General features: G+C 38.1%; 1 long non-coding RNA gene across 1 annotated transcript in view; it reads left to right on the top strand.

The window, feature by feature from the left end:
• Nucleotides 1-8,722, top strand: part of LOC115899208 — an 81,831-nt gene extending 73,109 nt beyond the window's left edge. Inside the window, exons 4-5 of the long non-coding RNA XR_004058918.1 lie at nucleotides 6,721-6,953; nucleotides 8,586-8,722. This is a non-coding gene — a long non-coding RNA (uncharacterized LOC115899208). The remainder of the gene's footprint in view (nucleotides 1-6,720; nucleotides 6,954-8,585) is intronic.
• Nucleotides 8,723-12,655: the final 3,933 nt, after the last annotated feature.

The following is a 12,655-nucleotide window of genomic DNA, read 5'->3' as shown; positions in this document are numbered from 1 at the left end:
CTTTTTTTTCATTATTGCATCCTTAAGGAGTCTTTCCAGGCTTTTTTTTTTTTCTCTCTCTAAATCCATGCCAACTCCCCCTTCCCCTCCATGACATTTTAATACCACAAATATACCTTACATTGGTTTATGTACTATGGTCTTTTGGAGAGCCATAGACCATTATATATTTTTTCACAACTCAAGAACAGATTTTTGTTCTTTTGGGGGGCAATATTGCCCCTGTTGAGAATGCATAGGTTATATGATGCTGCTGTTGCAATTATTCCCAATGTTGGGGGTCAAGAGCAACAATGGTATGCTACATAACCACCAGAGGTCAGCTGTATGCTCTGGGACCCAGGGGTGACAGTCACTATCTGTAACATTGCTAATCTCCAAACAGAGAGAAAGAGAGCATGGCGAGTCACAAAGAACTGTTCACAGCCTCTGAAACTTCTGCTCAGCAGTGACACAAGCTGTTTTTCACGTTTCATGAGCAAACCAAATCACATGCCCATACTTTATTTTTTGCTGGGGAAAGGTGGGATGGAAAGTACAATTTAACCAAAGGGCTGCAAGGAAAATAGTTACCAGAATACTTATAAAGAGCCCTAATGACTATCATAGTTGCCCTCCCAATAATCCTGTGAGGTGGGGAGGGAGAATCAACCAACTCTTAGGGAATCAAAGTAATTTGTCCAAAAGCCCACAGAGGCCAAGCTAGGACCCAGGTAACTGTCTGGCTCTTACCTGTTTATCTTTCTCCTTGCCTCTGGGATTCAACCTTGCCCCATAGTGCTGCACTTGGTTCACAGACTTCCCAAGAGGTCTTCAGGTCCCTTCCTCGAGTCAAGCAAGCTACAGGTCCCTGTGATAGGCCTTGGGAAGAGGAGAGGAATTTCCTCTCCTAATTTCAAGGAAGACATTTTTCCCTTGCCAGAGATTTGGACCATGGAATTTCTTGTTCTGTTTTAACAAGACAACATAGCAGAGGAGAAAATTTTGGATTTTTCTTGTGTCAGAGCGTAGCTGGGTTCATTTCTGGCAGGTTTGGTGATGATTCTGCTGTCAGTGATCTTCTCTTCAGCAAGTCTACATATGGGACCTGCTCAATGTTCATTTGGAAGGAACGTGTGTTAGAATGATTATTTGCTGGGAGCTGATGGAAGCTGGGCATAGCATAGTTTGGGGTATGTCGAGGTTTTTGGGAACCTGAACAGCAATCTGGTTTAACCCTACTTTTGGACCAATAAAAAAACAGTGACTTAGGTTCCCATAGTGGCCAGTGGCAGAGAAATCAGTCCCAGGACTCTTTGCTGTCAATATTATGTGCTTCTTTTTTCCTCTCTGGGAGGAGGATTTTCTGTACATCCAAAGGGGAGATCCTCCTATGGATGCCCTTTGCTTCCTTGCCAAGTTTGCTCGTCCTTAGGCCCCCTTACTAATTTCTTCTTCTCAAAAGAGAAATGCATTGTGGTTTCTAGAGGAGAGTCCAGGTCTGAGTTTATCCAAACTTGGCAGAAGCTCCTGGCAAGTTTCCTCTTGGGCTGTCTGGTTTAGTTCCGTGGGCTGTTCTGGGACATCACAGCTGGAGAGCAACTGGTCTCTCTCAAGGGCTGGGAAAATGCCATGTGAATTCTCTGCAACTCATGGTCCGCTGTGGATTTTCAGCAGCAAAACCGTCCTGGGTCCTGGAGAGTCCCAGTACCCAGAGTGCTTGCTTTTGAGCCCTCTGAATATGCTATGGGAATTCTGCAGCCACCTGATGTGACTTTTGTGACTCTTCCCCAGCTGATCAAGCCTGGACCATACAGATTCTGTAGCTTTTATTTTCCTATGTCCAGCATAGTTTTTGTATCTCATAAGTACTTACTGATCCAAAATGCACTGGATTTAACAGAATTGAACTGCAGATGAAAAAGAGAAATCTCTCAGAATTTCAAGTATATTGATCAAAGTTGCACAGCGAGTAAGGAGTTGAGTTCAGAATTTGAATTCAGACTGCCTGACTCCACCGCATTATGTTACCTCCATGATCCAGGTTGAATTAAACAATAAACTTACTATCAGGAATACCTCCATAGTAGACTGGGTGACTAGGAAAGCTCCTGTCTCACCCACACATTGGAATTGTTTAGAACAGTGAAGAAGGCAGTGAGACTAGCCTGACTGCCCCCAAAATAGCTTAAATTCCTTATAGTTATCTTGTCATAAAGTAGTGAAAAGGGCCACATACAGAAGCAGGAGTCAGTCACCTCTGTGGTCTTTGCCTAGTAAACTTGCATTATGGTAATTGGCCCAATCTGCTTTGTGGTCAACCACTAGTGCCCTTTTCTCATGGTTTGTTTGTGCACAGAATGTGTCTAGTCTGAGGAACTAAACATATTAGGAAAGAGGGCTCAGTTCAGCTTGCTTCAGCCCAAAGCGTGACCGGTAGCTGAACTCCTAAGAGGTTCCCCAAACTCCAGTTTAAATAAAAAAACGAAATAGCAAAAATCTTCCAACCCCCCCAAAAAACAAATAAATAGTATGCACTCATGCAATTCTTGTTTTCATTGGAGATCTGGATGAAGATAAGGTGGAAATCATGCCACTGCCTGTTTGTATATGATTTAGTGCCCAAAGATAGTCACTGAATTTGGTGTATCTTCAAGAACTGCACTGGAAATTTATAGGCTACACTATAAACCCTGCATCTCATTTCTGAAAAACTGTTCCTGGACTTGAACTACCTCAAAAGATTCCACAACTGTGGATGATTTTGTTGCAGCTAAGAAGCCTGATGTGCTTTATTCTAGGCACACTTTTGTTTTCTTCTCCCCAAAGAGACTCAAAACAACCCTAGTTGTTCAAAGGCATTCATCAAAGGTAATTTTTTAGAAATGGGATTAATATTGTCACACTCTTTCCATTTGCGTTGTGGAAGGATTAACTCTGAATATTTATATGAAATTGAATTGTGCGTATTTCTTCCCTTCAGGTACAAGTTTCCTTAGAAAAAAAGACAGGTATATTAATATCCTGCCTGGCAGTGACTGGAAAAGCAGGAATTCACATAAGATAAAACACACGTAGGGCCCTTACTTCTACGTTAGGTTATTTTATCATGTCACAGATGGTATGCAACAGACTTTAACTCTGGTTTAATACCGTGAGCTGTTTGGGGACATCACAGCTGGAGAACAACCAACCTATTTCAAGGGCTGGGAAAATGCCACGTGAATTCTCTGCAACTCATGGTCCACTATGGGTTTTCAGCAGCAAAATTGTCCTGGGCCTTGGAGAGTCTCAGTACCCAGAGTACTTGCCTTCAAGCCTTCTGAACACACTGTGGGAATTCTGCAGCCACTTGACATGGTATATGGAAAACCAACACAGTGGTTGGTATTCACCAAGACTCTTCCCAGGGTGCTTTGTTCTTTTTGTTGTGACCATTTATCATAATGAAATCATGCAGTGTGTCCTGGCTATATCTGCTTGAAGGCACACAATAAGAAAATAAAAACAAAAGAATCGAAGATAAAATTTTTTAAAAATAAAGAAATTGGGCAGTATGTAGCGTGAAGTGACCAATCCTAGTTTCAAAGTAAGATTTAGGTAGAAAAAGATAGGAAATAGCAACTCACAAATTGACAATCTCTGGGATTTGAAGAAAATGACAACATCTCAGGCAGTCTTGTATTGAAATGGATAGCTGTGATTATGTCTTCTTTGTCTCCTGCAACCAGAGGGAAAGTTCTTAAAGAGATTCAAATAGTCAAAGATCCATGGAGCAACAGACACATCTTGCAGTTAGGATTTCTGGTTGGAATCCAGTTGCTTAGTGTTGAAAAGAGAGTTATTACTGACCCTCCCACTAGCTGTACTTGACAGTGGAATCTACTGGAACACATCCAGGAATGGTTCAATCTGCAACATAATAAAGTATTCACAGAGATTCTTATTTTTTTTCTTCTCATCTACCTTTTTTTTCCCCTAAAGGAGAGCTGATTTTAATTGGAATTCTAATACAATTCCATTACAGTCAAGGTCTGTAAAGGTGACACATGGAAATAGACAACTTTGCATGTGAGGGCGATCTGGCTGCAGCAGTCTTTCATGTCATTGATTGTCAGGGTTGATTTGGCTGCTCTGGCTACCTAGGTGAGTCTCCCCTTCCTCCCTCATTGCTCCATGTGCATCCTTTCTGAAGCCGCATGCTTGGTCAAAGGGTAGGACCATTTCCAATAGAGGACTGGTCTTTGGTCAAGGGTATACAAGTAACTGCACTCCCCTGCTAGAACCTCCAAAGAAGCTCTCAAGGAAATATAGGACCCACAAAATAAGCCTCTCCCCATTTTTTGTCAATTGACAGCAGCAAATTTTCTATCTTAGCCTTCTCCTTAATCCTTTGTTTAGAAAACTGTTTCTCTGCTGCTGCTTTTCTGTCTTCTTTTTCCCTAAGATTAAGATCAAAGGCACAGTTCAGGTCACTTATCCTCACTCAACCGAGCTACTATTTTGATTAGAGTGTGAATATTCATTAGATTCTACCAATATGTGATGGCTCATTAATTGTATTACCCTGAGGACTCATGTCACCTTGTGTACTTCACGTTAATCCAGACTTTTTAATTTTGTTCAACTCATCTCTTCAGATAGACAATCTTCCAACTATCTCTTCATCTCTGACATAAAGTGCTGCTAACATTCAGCATTAGATTGAAGGAGAAGAGCAGAGAGCCTGTCTCATACATGAAGAAATTCCCTGAAGTGTTTTGCACAATTTGTATGCATTGAATACTCTGTGAGTGTTCGTTAAAGGAATGAATGAGAGAATGAGGAAAAGTCAGTATCCAGCTTTGCATCTACTCAGCCACTCACTAGCTGTGTGGCTTGGGAGAGCCATTTGATCTCTCCAACCTCCGTTTCCTTACCTGTAAATAAGCGAGGGGTCAGATGATTCCTCATTTGCTTTCAATACTTAGGTTAGATATTCTCATCCACTTACTTTTGACCTACACCCAGTGAAGCAGGGACTTAATATAGGGCTTGCAAATCTTTCCTAAACCAGCAGCAAAATCCCTAAAGGGTGCTTAATGTGCATTTTTTTTCTAACTACTTCATACAATATCTTTAAACTAGGGCAAAGAAGATTTAATGAGAAAAAGTCAAAAGACTTTCAAGTTTCAGTAAGAGGAGAACTTTTCTGAGAGGTGCTACCAAAGCTTAATATTCTGGAAACAAAAGCTCTGGAAGACAATTGTATTTTCATTCCCTCCCTGCAGAAAATATCTTTACATATCATATTGTAGTACTTTCCTGTTTCATCTAATATTGATAAACTACTCAAGTGCATTGACCAGGGCATTTTCAATTACTTTTGTATCCCAAGTACCTAGATCAGTGTCTCGTAATAGGTGCTCAATAATGTTGAGCTACACTGTTAAAATGGAGGTTCCGAAAGACTTGAAATAACTTGCCAGGATAACTTGGCTAGTGGTGGTGTAAGATTATGAGACTATTTTCTGATTCCAGATACACAACTCTTTCTAATATGGTGCTTGATTACACTGAGCCATTACCAATGTTTAATATCTGAGCAAAGACTAATTATCCAATAGTGACACCAATTATGAGGACCACATACTGAGTCATTTTGATGGATTTGAGATGCATAAGATACAAGCTGCAGCCAGGGTGGCTCTGAGGAGCCAGGCGTGGGTACGGAGATTCTCTGTCTCAAAACTTTTGTTTAAACAAAGCAAGGAAGGAAGAGATGAGTAAAATCTCCAACGGCTTCTTAAAAATAATTTTGCTGGAGTGGAGACTGAATGACCCAAAAGACAATTTGAATTTCAACCCTGGGTGGATGCTAGACTCGGTAAACTGATGTGGAGAGATTTTCTGTTACATTTTTCTTATACGCACTTGAAAACAATGATTTTTTTTTAAATCAAAGAAGTGAGGAATATTACCTAAGTCATTTTGGAAATGCTCTGAAGCAATTTCATCTGAAGCAATAATTACTTCCAGTATGTAACTCACCAAGAAAAGTTGAAAACAGGAAAATAAGCAAAACTACTGAGTATAAGAGCTAGGAATTGTGTGAATCAGGATCACTTACTTAATTTCATTTTTTGATGTGACTAATAAACCAAATCAAGCATTGCATCTTGAATTCTGAAAAAAAAAAAATGAAGCAAAACAAGTATATATATATATAAATACAGTGCATTTTTTTAAGCATTTGACTTGGTTGAAATTTAATAACAGATTTACACTGTGATTTTGGTGAATATTGTTTCAAATTATTATACATCTCTACATATTGACCAAAATTTTTATCTGACTTTTTATATAATTTTAAAAGTAATTTGCTGTATGCTGTTTTCTATTATTTATGTAAAAACTATAGAAAAAGTGTTTAGAAGGCTTTTTTCTTTCTCTTGTTACTTTTCTTTTAATTTGAAGATTTGATGAGTAGAGAGAAACCATGAAATTCATTTTATAAAAATATTTATTAAAATTCTTCAGAAATCGAAAATATAAATCATTGAAGTAGTCTTAAAGTTATTATTTTTTTTCTTTTATATAAGGCAACAACTTGCTTTTTGGTTGCTATTTCAATTCAGATGATACAAAATTCTTTCTTCTTTGAAAAAGAAGCAATTTAAAATGCAGCCCTATTATAATTTAAGTTTATTTGTCATCTTAACTCTGCTGTTCTCTTCCATTTACTACCTTTCGCCCAAATAGACTCAGGAAGCACGTGAGCCTACAGCTGAACTTCACTGTAGAAAGTTGTCAGAAAGGCCAAGAGCTGAAGCAGAAGAGCAAGCAAGAAAGAAAATTCTCTGCAGGCTCTGTCTTGTACTGGAGTTGCTACCTTTAGCCCGCTGGATCACTGTGCTTGAAATTCCCACATTATTCGTTCTGCAAAGTTAAGACATAAAATAAGATCCTGACAAAGGAGCCTTTCCTTTGACCAGGTAATTCCAGTTTCTGAAGTTCACATTTTAAAAATAATCTAAGAGAAATAATAAAAAGCTAGAAGCACAGTGGTGCTCACTGAGATATTACCTCTAATAACAGAGAGAGGAAAATAATAAAAAATAGCCCGTATGAGGAGAATGGTGAAATGAATGAATGATTTATGCTCCTTATTTGTAATACTCTAACAATAATGAACCATCACACCTCCGTCCTTCACACAGGGTGTTCTTCTGGCTTGGCATGTCCTCACTGCTTCATATTTGTCCATCTGTCCCCCTATATGGGACCTTCTCTCATGGCCTTCAGTTAACCACCATCTTCTGAGTTTTCATCTCTTTCAACTGAGCACATCTCTAGCATTGAACTTGGTGCACATGTGTATATAGGTCAATCAATTCTTCAAAATTTTCAAATTCATTTCTATACCCATTCTCAGCACCTATGCACAGCTCTCAATAAGAGCCTGGGCATTCAATGAACATCAAAAGAAATGAATACTAAGTAGATCTGTAAAGAATACTATGTGATCTTCAAAGTGAAAATACACAAATAGGTGATAGATTATTATGTGACACATAAAATATAAAATAGTATACACATTTTGACTTCAAGTTTGTAAAAAATACATGAGGATGGTTATATGCAAAAAGTTACATAAGGGTAGTCTGAAAGAAGATGATGAATGACTGAAACAATTATCTCTTTTGAACTGCTTTCAAATTGTGCTCACTCTCTGTAGCAAATGCTGCTGCTTATTTTTCGTCCTTCACTTCAGGGCACAATGGCCCAACTTGCAACTGTCAGCTCCTGTATTTCTTTGTCTGAGGCATTGTCTGGTCATCTGAGTCAACTTCGTGAAATGTGTGGTAGGCTGAAAGTGTCAGAGAATGAATGTTTCTTCAGGAGCAGCTTGTAGGTGGTAGTTGGTGTATAAATACCCCAGCTCCTGCTTTATTTTGAGGTGTGTCATCTACCGGTGCCCAGTGTTCCTCAGAGGGATTATGCACTATTTACACGCAGTGGGGAATTGTCTGATAATTCATGCTTTATTTGCTATCACTTTTCTACCCCTCACTCTTCCACTGTTCTACAATTTCTGGTATTACCTCCTGTATTAGCTTGTTCTCCACTGCTATGAAGACATACCTGAGACTAGGTAGTTTATAAAGAAAAGCAATTTAATTGGCTTATGGTTCTGTGGGCTGTATAGATTTCTGCTTCTGGGGAGACCTTGGGCAACTTACAATCATGGCAGAAGGTGAAGGAGAAGTAGGCACATCTTCACATGGCCAGCAGGAGAGACAGAGAGAAAGCGAAGAGGGAGATGCTACACACTTTCAAATAACCAGATCTCATGAGAACTCTATCCTGAGACAGCACTAGAGGGATATAGCTAAACCATTAGAAACCACCCCCATGATTCAATCACCTCCCACCGGGCCCCACTTCCAACAATGGGGATTGCAATTCAACATGAGATTTGGTGGGGAAACAGAGCCAAACCGTATCATCTCCAAAATTACAATGTGTACTTTAATCTTGTCTCAGGGTAAGTTTCTAAGATAACACAAATTAAGACACTCTCTCTCTCTTTTTTTTTTTTTTTTTCCTTGTCTTTTGGGACGAAGTCTCACTCTGTTGCCCAGGCTGGAGTGCAGTGGCATAATCAAAGCTCACTTCATCCTCAAGCTCCCAGACTGAAGTGATCTTCCCACCTTAGCCTTCTGAGTAGCTAGGACTACAGATATGCACCACCACACCTGGCTAGTTTTTTCTTTTTCTTTTTAAATTTTTTGTACATTGCCCAGGCTAGTCTAAAACTGGGCTCAAGCAATCCTCCTGCCTTTGCCTCCCAAAGTGCTGTGGGATTACAAGAGTAAGCTACCACATCCGCTCAACACATTCTCTAATAACAAAAAAGTTAATAATGACATTGCAAAGTTGATTAAAATGTAAATATTATTGGGAAGGTGTAACACCTTAATTTCCAAAAGATGTTATGAAATTAATTACAATTAATGATTAAAGCTGGGCACAGTTTTTACACTCGATCTTAGCCAAGAGGCTGAGAAATGATGGGCACAGTTTCTGTATGTTACTCTAGTTTCTAATAGCTACCATCATCTGTATTGTCTTTCATCTCCACTGAGAATGTGAACCACCTAAGTGCAGGAATTTTGTCTATCTCCTCCCCTCCATCATGCCATATATATCATGGAGAAAGTGCTCAACAACTGCTTGTGGGAAAAAATTACATAATTTAATAAAAGAAAAGAACACCAATTCTGATCTTCTCAGACTCATTTATTGCAAATTCTTAAATGTGTGATTGATATAGTTATTTCAAAGGGTATCATGAATCATTTTAAGCTTAATGTCCTTAAGTTAAAAGAAAATTATGCTCTCACAAAGTTTCTATTCAAAGAAGCATTAGGATACATTATATCAACAAAGATCCCTTCTGTAGGTTGTTCCAAGGTAGAATTGTTTGGAAAGAAAATCAACATAAATACAATAACCTTTTAGATAATAATTTCCCAATTGTTTAATAATATTTTAGTTTTTTTATAAGAGCAAATTTAGGCAAACAACTATTTAATTTTATTATCTGTACAGCTCAGTTCTACAATAGATTGTATACAACAAAAAATTTTCTGGATATAATTTTTGATAGTAAGAGGACTTAAAAACATGATTAAGAAAAGTAGCTGGGTGCAGTGGCTCACACTTGTAATCCCAGCACTTTGGGAGGCCAAGGCAGAAGGATCCCTTGAGCCCAGGAGTTTGAGACCAGCCTGCGCAACAAAGCAAGACTGTCACTACAAAGAAAAAAATTCAAATAAATAAATAATAAAAGTGGACCTTTTTTGTAAGAATCCACACATTTCAGCTATTTGTGTAATATTAGACATATCTAAATATCTAGAAATATATGAATACATTTATGTTGTTATATACGGATATTTGGTGGTCTATTGATAGAAACTGGATACAATACAAGCATTTCTTTTACAGCATGCTTATTCATTACAGGAACTGGATTCATCATAATAAAATAATTCAGATGTTTCATTATCATGATCATAACTGCTTGTTATAAGATTATTAGCAACAACACCTCCCAAGGATGAAAAAAAAAGTTAAATGCTGGTATATGAAAAGCATGGAAATGAGATCTTTTTATTTAGTAGCTGGTACCTTGTTAGCTCTTTTGTTTTTCTGTTTACTGATGACAGTGTGACTGTACTACAAGCAATAAGTCAAGGTCAGGGCCAACGGCCCAGCATGAGTTTTTGAATCAAAGGACAAATGAGAAATTATTTTGATTTGTTTTTTTCAGCCTTGAGCATGCAATTTATTTTTTTTTTTAAAAATTGATAAAAACCAGGATTCTCAGGCTCCACCCTAAGGATTTGGATACAATGGGTCTGGGAAAGAGTTTAGGAATCTGCCTTTTTACCAAGTTCCTCAAATAATCTTATGCAAGTGAACCTCAAACCACACATTGAGAAACACTGTTCCAGCCTCTAGCTGCCTTTTCCTCATTAAAAAAAATAAATATATATGATTTTTTAGCAAGAGATTCTTAATGAATGCAGATATCATATATTATTGGAACACAGTGTAATGTGCTGCAGACCTATCATACCAGTGTTAATAAGATTTTATCTGGACCCTTCTCACCCCAAGCTGTGGAACTAACAACTGCTTTGAGAAGCATGATCAAAACGAAGAAGCTGTAACAAAATCTTTAAAAACAAACAAAGACTTATTTTGCAATTTACTTTAATTGCCTATCTTTCATAATAATATATTAATTCATTGTTCACTGGATACCTGGTTTCTTAAAGGCCCAATGGAAAAATGTGAGGAGTTTTTGCTGTCTTGTCTTAGAAGCCCAGTATTGGACTTTAACTACGTGTCTTGGAAACAAATGGTGCCATGCTTACTCCACAGAAGTGTTTCATGACATAGCGGGTGGCAAGTCTTAACCAAAAATTGGGAGTGGACTTAGACAGAAAAAGGGATGATGCCAACCTAGAATGTTGCGTGTTTTTAAAGGCAGAGATAATTCTAGAATGTTGTTTGATGTGGGAGGGTCCTACAGCCAAGCCCAAGCCCACCTGACTTCATTGAAATCCTTTCTTTTGGCCCTGAAGGCAACATTGTTTTCACTCAGTCCCCGCACTCTCTGCCCTCAAAGAATTATGATGATTAATTTTTAGTGCAATCATAAATATTTTACATATATGTACAGAAATGCCAACATCTGGCAGGGTGCAGTGGCTCACGCCTGTAATCCCAGCACTTTGGGAGGCTGAGGCAGGCAGATCACCTGAGGTCGGGAGTTCAAGACCAGCCTGGCCAACATGACGAAAACCCATCTCTACTAAAAATACAAAAATTAGCCAGGTGTCGTGGCAGGCGCCTGTAATCCTAGCTACTTGTGAGGCTGAGGCATGAGAATCACTTGAACCCAGGAGGTGGAGGTTGCAGTGATCTGAGATTGTACCACTGCACTCCAACCTGGGCAACAGAGCAAGACTCCTTTCAAAAAAATAAATAAATAAATGAAATGCCAACATTTAGTTATCTAAAATTTAAACACAAATAATTGTATAAATTGCCACCAGATGTTCTTTGAAGAGTCATAAGAAAAGCTACTTTGCTGAGTTCACTCCAGAATGTCAAAAACATTATAAGCTTGCAGAATTAGTAAAACCATGAAGTTAAATTTGTAAATTATTTTTTTAAATGAACCAATTCTATATTCTCTGCCTTTGAAAAAAAACTAACATTTTACCACATCCTAAGGCAAGTATCTATCCTCATAAATGGTTATAAATCAGTTTACTTTGGGAATATGCTACAAACAGACAAATCCTGAAATCATAAACATTTAAAGCTAAACTAAATTGTAATGATTCCTTAATTCAACCTCTTCATTTCACTAGGGCCTCCTCAGTATACCAAGGCCTAAGTTAATTGTCTTGCTCAGGTCCACAAAACTCCAACTGCTAGTTATTCTTCTATTCTAAAACAGAAAAACAAAATTAAAAGATAAAAAAAATTTTTCCCAAGAAATTATTTATTCTTGTGGCCACTTTAATCACATCAGAATCTGTAAGTGATCATTGTTATAGCCAATGCTTTTAATTTGATGTCTTAATTTTGGTATGACTAATTCAAAACATATTTGTATTCTATGTTTCTGTGGTTATATAAGATAGGAATAAAACTATGAAGAACTAGAAGGAACAAAGAACCTCATATAGGGAGAAAAAAGGAAAATCTAAAATGCTACATTTTACATCCATGTTCTAGTAGCATGCTTCATTTGTTTATTGATTCATTCACTAATTTATTCCTCAAAAATGCTAGGAGTACAGAGATAATTATGACAGGCTCTCTATTACAGAACTCACTATTTAGCCAGAGTCAGAAGGCAACAAATACTTGAAAAATGGCAGGTGCCATGATGAGATGCAATAAAAGGAGCATCTTTAGGGCGAGATGAGTAGAAGTTCTTCCGACTGAGAAAAGCAGAGGGCTAAATCTGAGGGCTGTGGTCTATGTTAAAGCATGTGAGTGTGGATAAACTGGTCAAGTCAGGGAATGGCTGAAGCACAGTGTGTAGAGCCGGAGACAGGGTTGGAAACATGCTCTGAGGTCAGGTTACAGCCCAGTACCAAAGACA

The sequence above is a fragment of the Rhinopithecus roxellana genome, chromosome 8 (genome assembly GCF_007565055.1).
Source record: "Rhinopithecus roxellana isolate Shanxi Qingling chromosome 8, ASM756505v1, whole genome shotgun sequence".
NCBI lineage: Eukaryota > Metazoa > Chordata > Mammalia > Primates > Cercopithecidae > Rhinopithecus > Rhinopithecus roxellana.
Note: the sequence above shows the minus strand (reverse complement) of the source record. Positions and strands in the feature narration are given on the sequence as shown.